This window comes from Lissotriton vulgaris, chromosome 1_1 (genome assembly GCF_964263255.1).
Source record: "Lissotriton vulgaris chromosome 1_1, aLisVul1.2, whole genome shotgun sequence".
In the NCBI taxonomy this organism is placed as follows: Eukaryota; Metazoa; Chordata; class Amphibia; order Caudata; family Salamandridae; genus Lissotriton; species Lissotriton vulgaris.
In genome coordinates this window covers 710,269,369-710,280,128 of record NC_141685.1, presented here as the reverse complement: position 1 = coordinate 710,280,128, position 10,760 = coordinate 710,269,369, and the positions used below count along the sequence as shown (strand labels likewise).

Here is a 10,760-nt window from a genome sequence, read left to right as displayed (position 1 = left end):
TGCTCCGCTGTAACCAGGCGTCGAAGCACACCCGGGACACGCTAGGTGTCACTGGGTGGGCCCGATGATGAAGCATGCCACCAACTAGGTTGGTGGGTGAGGGCTTTCTAAAGACACCCAACAGGTGCCACCGCCAATTGGCAAAACGATACTGAGTCGCTATGACAATAACAATATTAATGTCAAACTAACCCCATCTCTAGCTAGTCTCTTTTTGATTTACTAACCGCGCGGTGCCTGCCATGTTGTGCTGTGAAACGCAGGGGGGTACCATAGGTACCCCCATGTACACCCCCCACCCCACTATTCACCCTGGGGGCCCGCAACGGGCCCCCAAAGCAGGAACCGTATGCCTTTTTGTGGCGGCATTGCCGCCACAGAAAGGCATTCCTCCCAGGCCATCCTAATATGGCTGGCGGTGTCTGATAGACACCACCACCCTATCAGGCCTTTTTCTGCCGCGGTCGCAAGGCGACCGCGGTGGACAGTCTTCCCTTTCGCCACGGCCCTCCCCAGCTTTGTAATATGGCAGGGGGAAGAAAGGTGGCGGTCGGGCAGGGATGGCGGACGGATCACCACCGCCTGCATGGCGGTGGCGATCAATCCACCATCCTAATGGACCCCAATGTTTGGTGTAGGTTATTTCCTGCAATAATTAGCGAGACAGACTCCATCTGTCTGCCTCCCTTTCCCTTCCTCCCTTGCTCTCCCTCCCTTTCTCGCTCTCCCGCCCTCTGCCTCCCTTTCACTCTCTCCCTCTACCTCCCTCTGTCACCTCACCCTGCCTGTGTGTGCCCGGGCTGAGACAGCTTCCCGGGCACACACACACACAGCCGCACCCGAGCACTTCAAAAAGACCAATTGTATATTAATGAGCCTTTTGTATAGTCACTCTGACTATCACTGGAATGCCGGGCCTCCACAGAGCAGCAGAGTCTCTCGGAGTCGCACGCAGTGTTTGCAGACACTCTTATTTTTTATTTTTTTTTAAACACGGGTAAGATGTCTGCAAGGTCAGCGGGCCGCCAAGGAAGGCTTACAGGGGCGTACTATGAGTACCTGTGTCCTAGAGGGATTTTTTTTACACCTACTGTTGATACAGCTGTTCAAGTTGTTGAGGCTGCTGTTACTACATTGCAGCTGACTGAACAAGAGATGAAAGAAATTAACATTCGGAATCTGAAAATTGATGTAGAGAGACTGTACAATGTGAATGAACTGAGATATCTGATAAAGAAAGCATCTAGGTGTGTTTGTAAACACAATAAGCTTGAAAAACTAGAATATGAGATTGATTTATACAAAAAGAGGAGTTTACTTAGAAACCTGAGAGTGGATTTGAGTGAAAACGAAAAATTTGTAAGATCCAGATTAAAACATGAACTGATTTTCTATAGAGTGAAAAGACGCCAAGGGTCACCATTGCCCCACATACAAGCAAACAACCCTATTTTGTTTGTTTTACTCTACAATATGTGTATTGTTTTGCTGTTCTCAGACCTCAACTGCAAACTTTATACCCGTCGGCTTTGCTAAAGGTTGTTTATGTTTTATCATCCTGCAACCTGATCATGAAGCCATTAACCAACAGTGACGTAACAATAGCCCCCGCAGCCCCTGTGGTTGAGGGTTTGTTCCCGAGACTCAGGTGTCCCATCTGGCACAGTGCACAGGCACCTGCTGAGAGCTCCTGACTGGATCCGGGACATGGGGAGGAGGCCCTCTATGTACTTTGCAAGAGGGACCCCTCGAGTTTTGTTATGCCACTGAACCAAGACTAGGTACCACTTTTCCCCGGCAAAAATATGGGCTATTTCCTCACGTTTTAAGGATTCTGCAAATAAAGGAATGCGATTTTTGAAATAGGAATTTATGCAAAATCCTCTATGTGTTTACTTCTAACATACCTTTCCTGTCCCTGTTGACTTTACGCTTTAGAATAGTTTTTAATTTGTTTTTTTTTCTTGCATGGGCTGTTTTAACTATGTACTGATAAAGTGGGGGGGAAATACCAGCCTATAGTAATTTCCTTAATTTTTTTACTGGCTTGAACAGTAAAATACTGCACATAGCCATACAAAATCGAACCAGGGGTTACTTCCTCAGACACTATGCCTTTTCTTGGCTGACGGAATCAAGAGTACAGCAAGCAGCGCTGAGGAGGTGTTAGCTGAAACCCGTCACAAGTGATATCAAAAACGATGTCAGTAAACAAGCTGTTATGTTGTTCTTTTCACATGTTTCTTTAAGGCTCGTGCTATGTATCTTAGAATATATGATGTCAGTGTTAGAATGTGGTATTGCTGTATTCTGATGTTGGTGACAGTTATGCTGGAGTGGTCGTTGGATTAGCTGCTTCCCTGGCTCTCACCTGTATCGTTTTGCTTTATACCAAATAAAGCTATACATTGTATCCTGCCTACGTTCCTTCTTTACAATTGGCGACAATGGAAAACAGATTTGAACCCTAATAAGAAGAAATTCACGTGTTTTTATTATTTATGGTAATTGAAGCCTGCTACCATAAAACTATGGGAAATCTTAAGAACCCTGTTTATCTAAAGATTTGCAGTTGGAAACGCCGGTGCACCATTGATCAAGGTCATTTTGGACTTACTTATCTCATTTCGCTTGGTGTCCGTTGAAGTTTCCCTTCTGTGGCATTTTTCAAGTCGAGAGGGAGATTCTGCACGGGCTGCGCTTAGTGATAGCGCGAGAAGCGGAAGCCGGCTTACATCACCGGAGGATCCTGCAATTAAAGGAAAAAACCTTACGGTGCGTGGTCACGCAACGTGACCTTACGTGGAGGACATTTTGTGTTTACATTTCCACCGGAGCAACGCACTTGAGGAGAAGCTTCGTGAAGATTGAATGTGACCGGAGCAACCCTTTAAGAAAATATATTGCGGTGATTTAAAAACATTCTATTTTTCTTCTTTCCTTACTTCCTATATCGTATTTGGGGATTTATCAACAGGAAGTGACTTAGTGGAAAAATATCTTAAGACTTTGGAGCTTATTATCTTTACAGGTGAGATAGTCGGGGAGGAGCATATAAACATTTTGTTTTCTACTTAAAGAGAGAAGTACTATGTTCTATTTTTGAAAAGGAGTTTTGGTGTTATGGACCAGGGTGACACCAGTGAAGCCAGTGAAAATACTAGTGTAGTTATGGCTCAACAAAACTTTACAATAAATGCTCTTGAACCTTTTTGGGCAACTGGTACCAAGCCAGTTATTAAATGGATTGAGTGGAAAGAGTATTTTATTAACTATATTGAAGCAATTGATGAGAGTAAAAAGATGAAACCTAACCAAAAGAAAAGAATTTTGTTATATTCATTGGGCCCAATTGGCTTAAAAACTTATTCACGCATGAGCAAAGTTGAAGACTCAAATTTGGATGTTTTTGAGAACTGTGTTAAAGATATGGATAAATATTTCGCACCCAAAGTATGTATTGGTGTGACGAGACATAAGTTCTTTCAGAGGAAGCGAACAAAACAAGAGACTGTTGATGACTGGGTGGACGACTTGAAAAAACTGGCTATTGACTGTAATTTCAGAGATTTACATGATGAATTAATAAGAGACCAACTGGTTATGCATAACAATAATTCTACTTTACAGGATAGATTGTGGGTAAACGGCGATGCGCCTTTGGACGATGTTTTGGCTATAATGAGGAAAGCAGAAATGTCTGGCAGATGTTCTTCTGTGGTAAAAGAAACAGAAGAAGATAAGAGTTCTAGTGCAGTTTGTAAAATACAATCTGCGAACAAACCACAGAGTAAATTTCAACAAGGCCCACAAAGGAAAGGGTTGAATCAACCTTCTAGGTATCAAAAATGTGATGTTAAAAGAGAAGAACGAAGATGCTATCGCTGTGATAGTAAGGATCACTTGGCGTTCAGCAGGAATTGTCCTGCTTTGAGAAAGAAATGTTCAATTTGCGGATTATTAGGCCATTTTAGCAAAATGTGTCGCAGGAGAAGCAATTGTAAATATATTTGGGATGAGGAAGAAATTAAACAGGTTGAAGAAGAAACTGAGTATGTGAAGAGTGTGAGGGGTAATTATGTAATTAATATATCAGAAGAGTCGTTGCAAGGCAAACCTTTATGTAATATCTCTTTAGGAGGAGTGATTGTAGAAGTGTATGCTGACTCTGGATCTCCCTACACTATAGTCAATGAGGATGTGTGGAAAAAGAGTTTTGTGGAAAAAATTGGAGGTCAATTGTGCGAACCTGATATTAATCCAGTTGGTTATACAGGCAAAAGAATCGAAATACTAGGTTACAGATGGCTTACATTCCTATTTAAGGGGAGAAACACAAGAGGAAAATTGTATGTATCTAAGATCGGACCGTCAGTGTTGGGGTGGTTTGACCAGAAAAATTTGAACATCATCCTAGACCCCAATAGTGAGGAAAAAGTGTTGGTTATGGATGATCAAAGTAAATTGAGTGATGTTTTATGCAAAGAATTTCCAGGAGTGTTTGGTGAGGTGTTAGGAAAACTGCAGGGTTTTGAGCATAAAATCCAACTTAAGGCTGATGCGGTGCCTAAAGCTCACAAGGTGAGACCCATTCCAATGTTAATCAGGGATGAAGTAAAAAAGAGTTACAGGGCTTGTTAACTAAAGGGATCATCGAAGAGGTGGAAGCGTCAGAGTGGATTAGTCCCATTGTAGTCGCACGCAAACCAAATGGCAAGATTCGGCTATGCATTGATTTACGCCATCTTAATAATAACATAGTTGTGGAAAAATTTCCGTTACCAAAGATTAATGAGATGGTTTCTTTGTTAAAGGGTGCTTCATGGTTTTCGACCATAGATCTTTCAGCAGCATACCACCAGGTAGAGTTAGAACCTGAGTCGAGATGCCTTACGGCTTTCATCACGCCGTTCGGTTGCTATCAGTTCAAACGTATGCCATTCGGGCTTGCGTCAGCTGCTGCTGTATTCCAGCGGCTGATGTACAGATTGTTAGGGGACATGGAAATGATTTCATTCTTCCAGGACGATATTTTAATTGCTGCTAAAAATCAGGTGGAACATGATGTTAAGTTGAGGCAAGTTTTAAAAGTGTTGGAAAGTGCAGGACTAACGGTTGAGTTGTCCAAGTGTAAGTTCAGCCAAAGGAACGTGTCTTACTTAGGTCACATCATAAGTGAAGAAGGGGTTAGGCCTAAGCCAGAACTGATTGCGAATATTGTGAATTCTGGGGCGCCTTGTACCAAAGAGGAAGTGAGAGCATTCCTTGGGATGGCGGAGTATTGTGCGAAATGTGTTAGCAATTTTGCATCTAAAACGTTTAACATAAGGAACTTACTCAAAAAGAATGTGAAGTTTGACTGGACAAAGATCTGTCAAGATGAATTTGACAGAATCAAAGATGATTTACAACATGTCAATGCCCTCGCCAGTTTTGACCCTAATGCAGAGTGTTTGTTGACAACGGATGCTAGTGACAAGGGTCTGGGGGCTGTGTTATCGCAAGTGGATAGGCATGGGAAAGAAAAAATAATTGTATTCGCTTCAAGAGCACTTTCACCTGCGGAAGTAAGGTACCCCATCATTGAAAGGGAGGCGTTGGCGTGTGCATGGGCGTTGGAACACTTCAGAGCTTTTGTGTGGGGCAAGCCTGTGATCATTCGGACGGATCATCGTCCTTTGGTGAAGATTTTGTCATCTGATGGAATTTCTGGAGCTTCAGCAAGGATGGCTAGATTGTCCATGCGCATGAGGGAGTATATATACAAGATGGTTTATTTACCTGGCAGGGATAATCTTGTCGCGGACTGTTTGTCTAGGTAGCCTTCTCCACTTGAAGAGTGTGTAGATGACCCTTGGGGTGCTTTTAGTGTAGCCTTGGTGCATGATTCTGGAGCTCCTGCCATTAGTAATCAAGAGTGGTTAGTAGAACAGGAGAAGGATGTGGTACTCAAGAAAGTTTTGGAGTATATCTGTAGTGGGTGGCCTAAGAAGTGTTTCATGGAAGATGGTTTGAAAGCCTTTTGGGAGGTGAGGATGGAGTTATCTCTGGAGAAAAATATACTTTTCAGAGGTGATAGTCATTCCCCCTGTCTCTTTGAGACAAAAGATTTTGGAACTATGCCATGAAGGGCATTTCGGTATTGGAAGGAACAAAGTTGTGGTTAAGAATATGTTTTGGTGGCCAGGGGTGGATAGTGATACGGAGAAATTTGTCAGAAGTTGTAAGGTTTGTTGTTCGGCAGATAAGACTCTCAGAACTTTGAAACCTAGCATGGGTGAAGGATTGATTCCTGACCTTCCTTGGGACACCTTTGCTGTTAATATTATTGGACCTTTGGGTGCAATGAGCGAGTTTGGTTTAGTTGCTATAGACTTATTTACTAAGTGGCCTATTGTGAGGTTTGTGAACAAAGCGGATACTTGTTCTGTTTTGAAATTCTTAGATAAGATTTTTATTATGGAGTGTCTGCCAAATTGTATTCTCACGGACAATGGTGTTCAGTTTCTGTCACATATGGCTAAGGATTATTTTCAAAGGTGTGGGGTAAAGCATAAAACTTCTGCTTTGTACAATCCCAGTGGGAATGGCACAGTTGAGAGGTTTAATAGAGTGATCAAGGGGGTGATTTATGCGACTGTCAATAAAGGTTTGGATTGGAAAGTTCAGGTGCAGAAAGCTGTGTGATCTTACAGAACTACGTCACAGACTGGTGTAGGTCTCTCCCCATTTGTCATGATGAGAGGAAGATTGCCGAGAAGTAAAGTTAACCCTCGTTGGTTGATGGAAGGGAAAGTAACTCAGTGGTCTCCTACTAAAGTCAACAGGGACCTGGATATGCTCCATGCTAAGAGTAAAAGTTTTTACGATGTTCATCATGGCACTAAGGATGTACAGATTGCTGTGAGAGACTGGGTGCGTGTGAGAAAGCATTGGAAAGTACCGAAGGGTGAAAGTTGTTTTTATCCACCTAAACAAGTGAAGGAAGTTTTGAGGAATGCGGTAAAGCTCAGTTATGGTAAAGTGTGGAACTTGAAAAGCGTTGCTATTAATCCTGTACAGGACAACGTGGAGTGTTCTGAGGAGAGTTGTGAACGTAACTGTTATGATTGGATTGAAGATCATTCTGAAAACAGTTGTTTGCAATCCCAGTTGGCGGAGGTAGAAAACAACAGTAATAATGTTATGGAGAGCTCTTCTGTTGTCAATTCTCCTGTGTGTGAGAAGGGGGGAAGGGTTGCTGGTGGTGATGCCATTTCTGATTTGAATCTTACCTATGGCATTGGTGTTCCTGTTGCTGTGGGTAGAGAGCACGGTAAAAGAGCTTGTGTTCTACCTGCATGGTTTAAGGATTATGTTACTAAATGTATCCTTATGGTTGTTTCTTTTCGTTCTTTTTCTTTTTGGTTTCCTTTATTTATTCTTTGGTTAAGGGGGGGGGGTTATGTTGTTCTTTTCACATGTTTCTTTAAGGCTCGTGCTATGTATCTTAGAATATATGATGTCAGGGTTAGAATGTGGTATTGCTGTATTCTGATGTTGGTGACAGTTATGCTGAGTGGTCCTTGGATTGCTGTATTCTGATGTTGGTGACAGTTATGCTGGAGTGGTCCTTAGATTAGCCGCTTCCCTGGCTCTCACCTGTATCGTTTTGCTTTATACCAAATAAAGCTATACATTGTATCCTGCCTACGTTCCTTCTTTACACAAGCACACACAATCCCTCAAAATTCAATCTAATAAATTATTTTTAGGGTACATTCTTACTAATATTTTTATCTCGAAACAAGACCAGTTATTTTCTCAATTATGCTACGTTTTATGGGAACTAAAAAAAACAACCCTACGTGGACGTGTACCTACTTTCTTTTATATTTGTGTTCGACCTACTCAGGCGTGTACGTGAAAATAACATCATGCTGAAGTTCAACCCACTGTGAATTTCAGTCACTGCCCGGAATTTGTCTCCATGCCAAGTAACGTCCGATGCCACTCGCTGTGTACCTGCCGCAGAAAGCGACGGCAACAGTCTATGGGGAGAGGGGATTAATTGACGTTTTTGTCACGGTATGAGACTTGAGTCCTAAAGTCGCGAAATGTATCTAAATAGGAACCAGACACCGAAGAAAAGTCGCGTTTTAGTCCGTGGCACACAGGACAATGACCGACTGACGACGACGTTTCTTCCTCCACCAATCCCTTGCCACGGTACAGTCTCTGAAGCGTAACAGCCAATGACAAAAGAGTATTGTCCTAGCCAATCATATGAGCAATCATTTTCTCCAACAAATCAAATGTCATTTCGCATTCATATAGCTGCCGAATGTCTTCTCCAATGTGAGTGGTTGGAAGAACCCGGGTCCTGAAGATCTGGCTCTGCTACCAGTGCTGTCCTTAGATAAGGGACCAAAGCCCTCTGTTGAAGGAGTAATAGGCAACAAGGTGTTTCTGTCTCAAATCATGGACAGTCTATAGAAATTCAGAAAAGATGATCCTACATGAGTAATGGCACACAATGGGTTGAAACAGAGACGACCGTTTCATTTCAGAACACTCGCACCTGGACGGGCTGGAAATAGCAATGAGGTAGAGAGGGAATGTGATATGTGGGAGGGGGCAGAGTCCCAGGCAAATCGGTAAGGGGCGGGTGTATGAAATAAGACAGTATGCTGTCTGTGGGTGTTGTGACTTTAGTGCATGTCCGATTTTCGATATTGACTATGGAAATTGTAAAAAGCGTTCCACGGGTGAGGATACGGTTGTGGAGTTCAGTAGGAGTAAGAGACTGTGTGAATAGCTGGAGCTACTGGTGGAGTGTGGGTCTGATAAAAACGCGTGAAAAACGTTATTAGTAGCGACACAATTATTGAAGGAGCATTTAAAGTGCCACATTTAATGCCTTGTGGACCGTACTTCAAACCGTGGTTGTGATGAACATTTGGAACGATACGTGAAAGGTTAAACTGCAGAAATAACAGAAGAAAACACCACCTCAGAAGCGCTTTTGGGTCTTTTAGGAAGTAGTGACAGGGTATGCATCAAGGAGAAAGATGCTGCAGGAAAGGACTAGCCTGCTGCTACTTTATTGAACCTTAGGGCAGTGGTTCTCAACCTTTTGACTTCTGGGAACCCCCACTTAATCATTACTGGAACCCGGGTACCGCCACTGAATCATTTTTGGAATCCAGGGACCTCCCACTTAATCATTACTGGAAGCTGGGGGCTGAGCCTAAGCATTGTCGATGGTTTGATCTGCAAAACAATACACAGAAAACGCAGAAAAAAGCATTCAGCAAACAAAAACACAAATAATGACATATTTTATTTAATTTGCAAATATAAATTACAAAAAAATCTAAGTTTTAATTTACATCACTACTCATCCCAGTGTAGGGTGCCCGAGCGCTTTACATCACACACATGGAGGCAATAACTCATAGCAGTGAATACATCAATGTACAGTAAATGTTACACAAGACAATGAGAGTTATAAGGGGTAGGAATCACATATTGGCTATAATTGTAGACATTGTATGTTAAGAGTGATCGGAAGAAACAAAGTCAGGATATAAAATGTAATGCATTGATTGTGGTTTTCCTTACTAACAAGACTATTACCACCCAGAGGAACCCTTCTTTGCAAACTTGAAATAATAACAGATCGAGAAAAAAAACGAGAAGTATCTAAATCCATGACTTAGAAGCTCCTTGATGTCTGTTAATAGATCTTTGTGATACATTAGAAGGATTGCAGCTTATGAAGTGGAATTAAAAAATAGATCTCTGTGGGAAAAGCCGAAGCCGACTTACCTATGTATGTAAAATACACATCTGTGTTCTGCATGTTACACAATGTGCTTTGCAGCACGTTCAATAACTCTCTATGCTACTTTGTGAGTCAAAACTGTGACTGGACAACACACAGCTCTCCTAAAACGTTAACCACTAGAATTATCTTACCACTATTATCATAGATCCTCAAAATTGATGGGCATACAAAAAGCTCTGCAGCAGGTGCCTTACGCTTGCAGTAGAGGGACTTGCCCTAAGTGTTCCATCCAAGGTTGAGGCGTGTGTGCCAGTTGACTCTTGCCAATTGTCAGCAGAGCACAGGTATTTAATATTCTGTGGTTGTTCCAGCTTACATAGACCATTGGTTGAGGGGTTTTGAGATCATTCCTCTTATTGACAGAGTCTTATTAATTGTATTTTGAGGTTATTACATTATCTTGAGGTAGTTGAGGAGGGGGTGCTAAACTTGCAGATGAATGGTAGCATATTTAAATTAGTATGATCTTCACTTCATGGACCCTTAATTCTTTCTGCAAGACTTCAACTCTGCATGTTGATTTCCAGGAAGGAAAAAAACTTAGCATTGCATTTACTAAAAAGAATAAAGATCTTTTGGCACTGTTATTAAGACGCCGAGGATGAGTGCTACTATTATTACTGTGGAAAAGATAAGTCGTTTGTGCTACTATATATTTTGTCTTGTGACTCTGAATTCAAGATGTGAGGCCTTTAGTTTTGTATTCTTTATTGCTTTGCAGTATGAGTGTCTTTTTAAAGTTATGGAATTATTATGTTAGCACAGCTTGTGGATTACAAAAGAAGTGTTGCATATTTCTTGTGTGCTATGTTTAGTAAAGTGTTTAATGGATGGAAATGCTTTTGAGTATGTGCAGTATTTTAGTAAGATGTTGCGCTATGTTTGTGGGGGGAACTTTAGAGGGATGTAGATACTGTGTCAGCACTCTTGT

General features: G+C 41.9%; 1 protein-coding gene across 2 annotated transcripts in view; it reads left to right on the top strand.

The window, feature by feature from the left end:
- Window positions 1-8,334: 8,334 nt before the first annotated feature.
- Window positions 8,335-10,760, top strand: part of ZBTB41 (zinc finger and BTB domain containing 41) — a 323,994-nt gene continuing 321,568 nt past the window's right edge. The window contains exon 1 of one of the 2 annotated variants that reach the window (XR_015308354.1): window positions 8,335-8,586. The gene's annotated coding sequence lies outside the window, so the exon portion shown is untranslated. The remainder of the gene's footprint in view (window positions 8,587-10,760) is intronic. The other variant, XM_086954800.1, reaches the window with a different exon arrangement.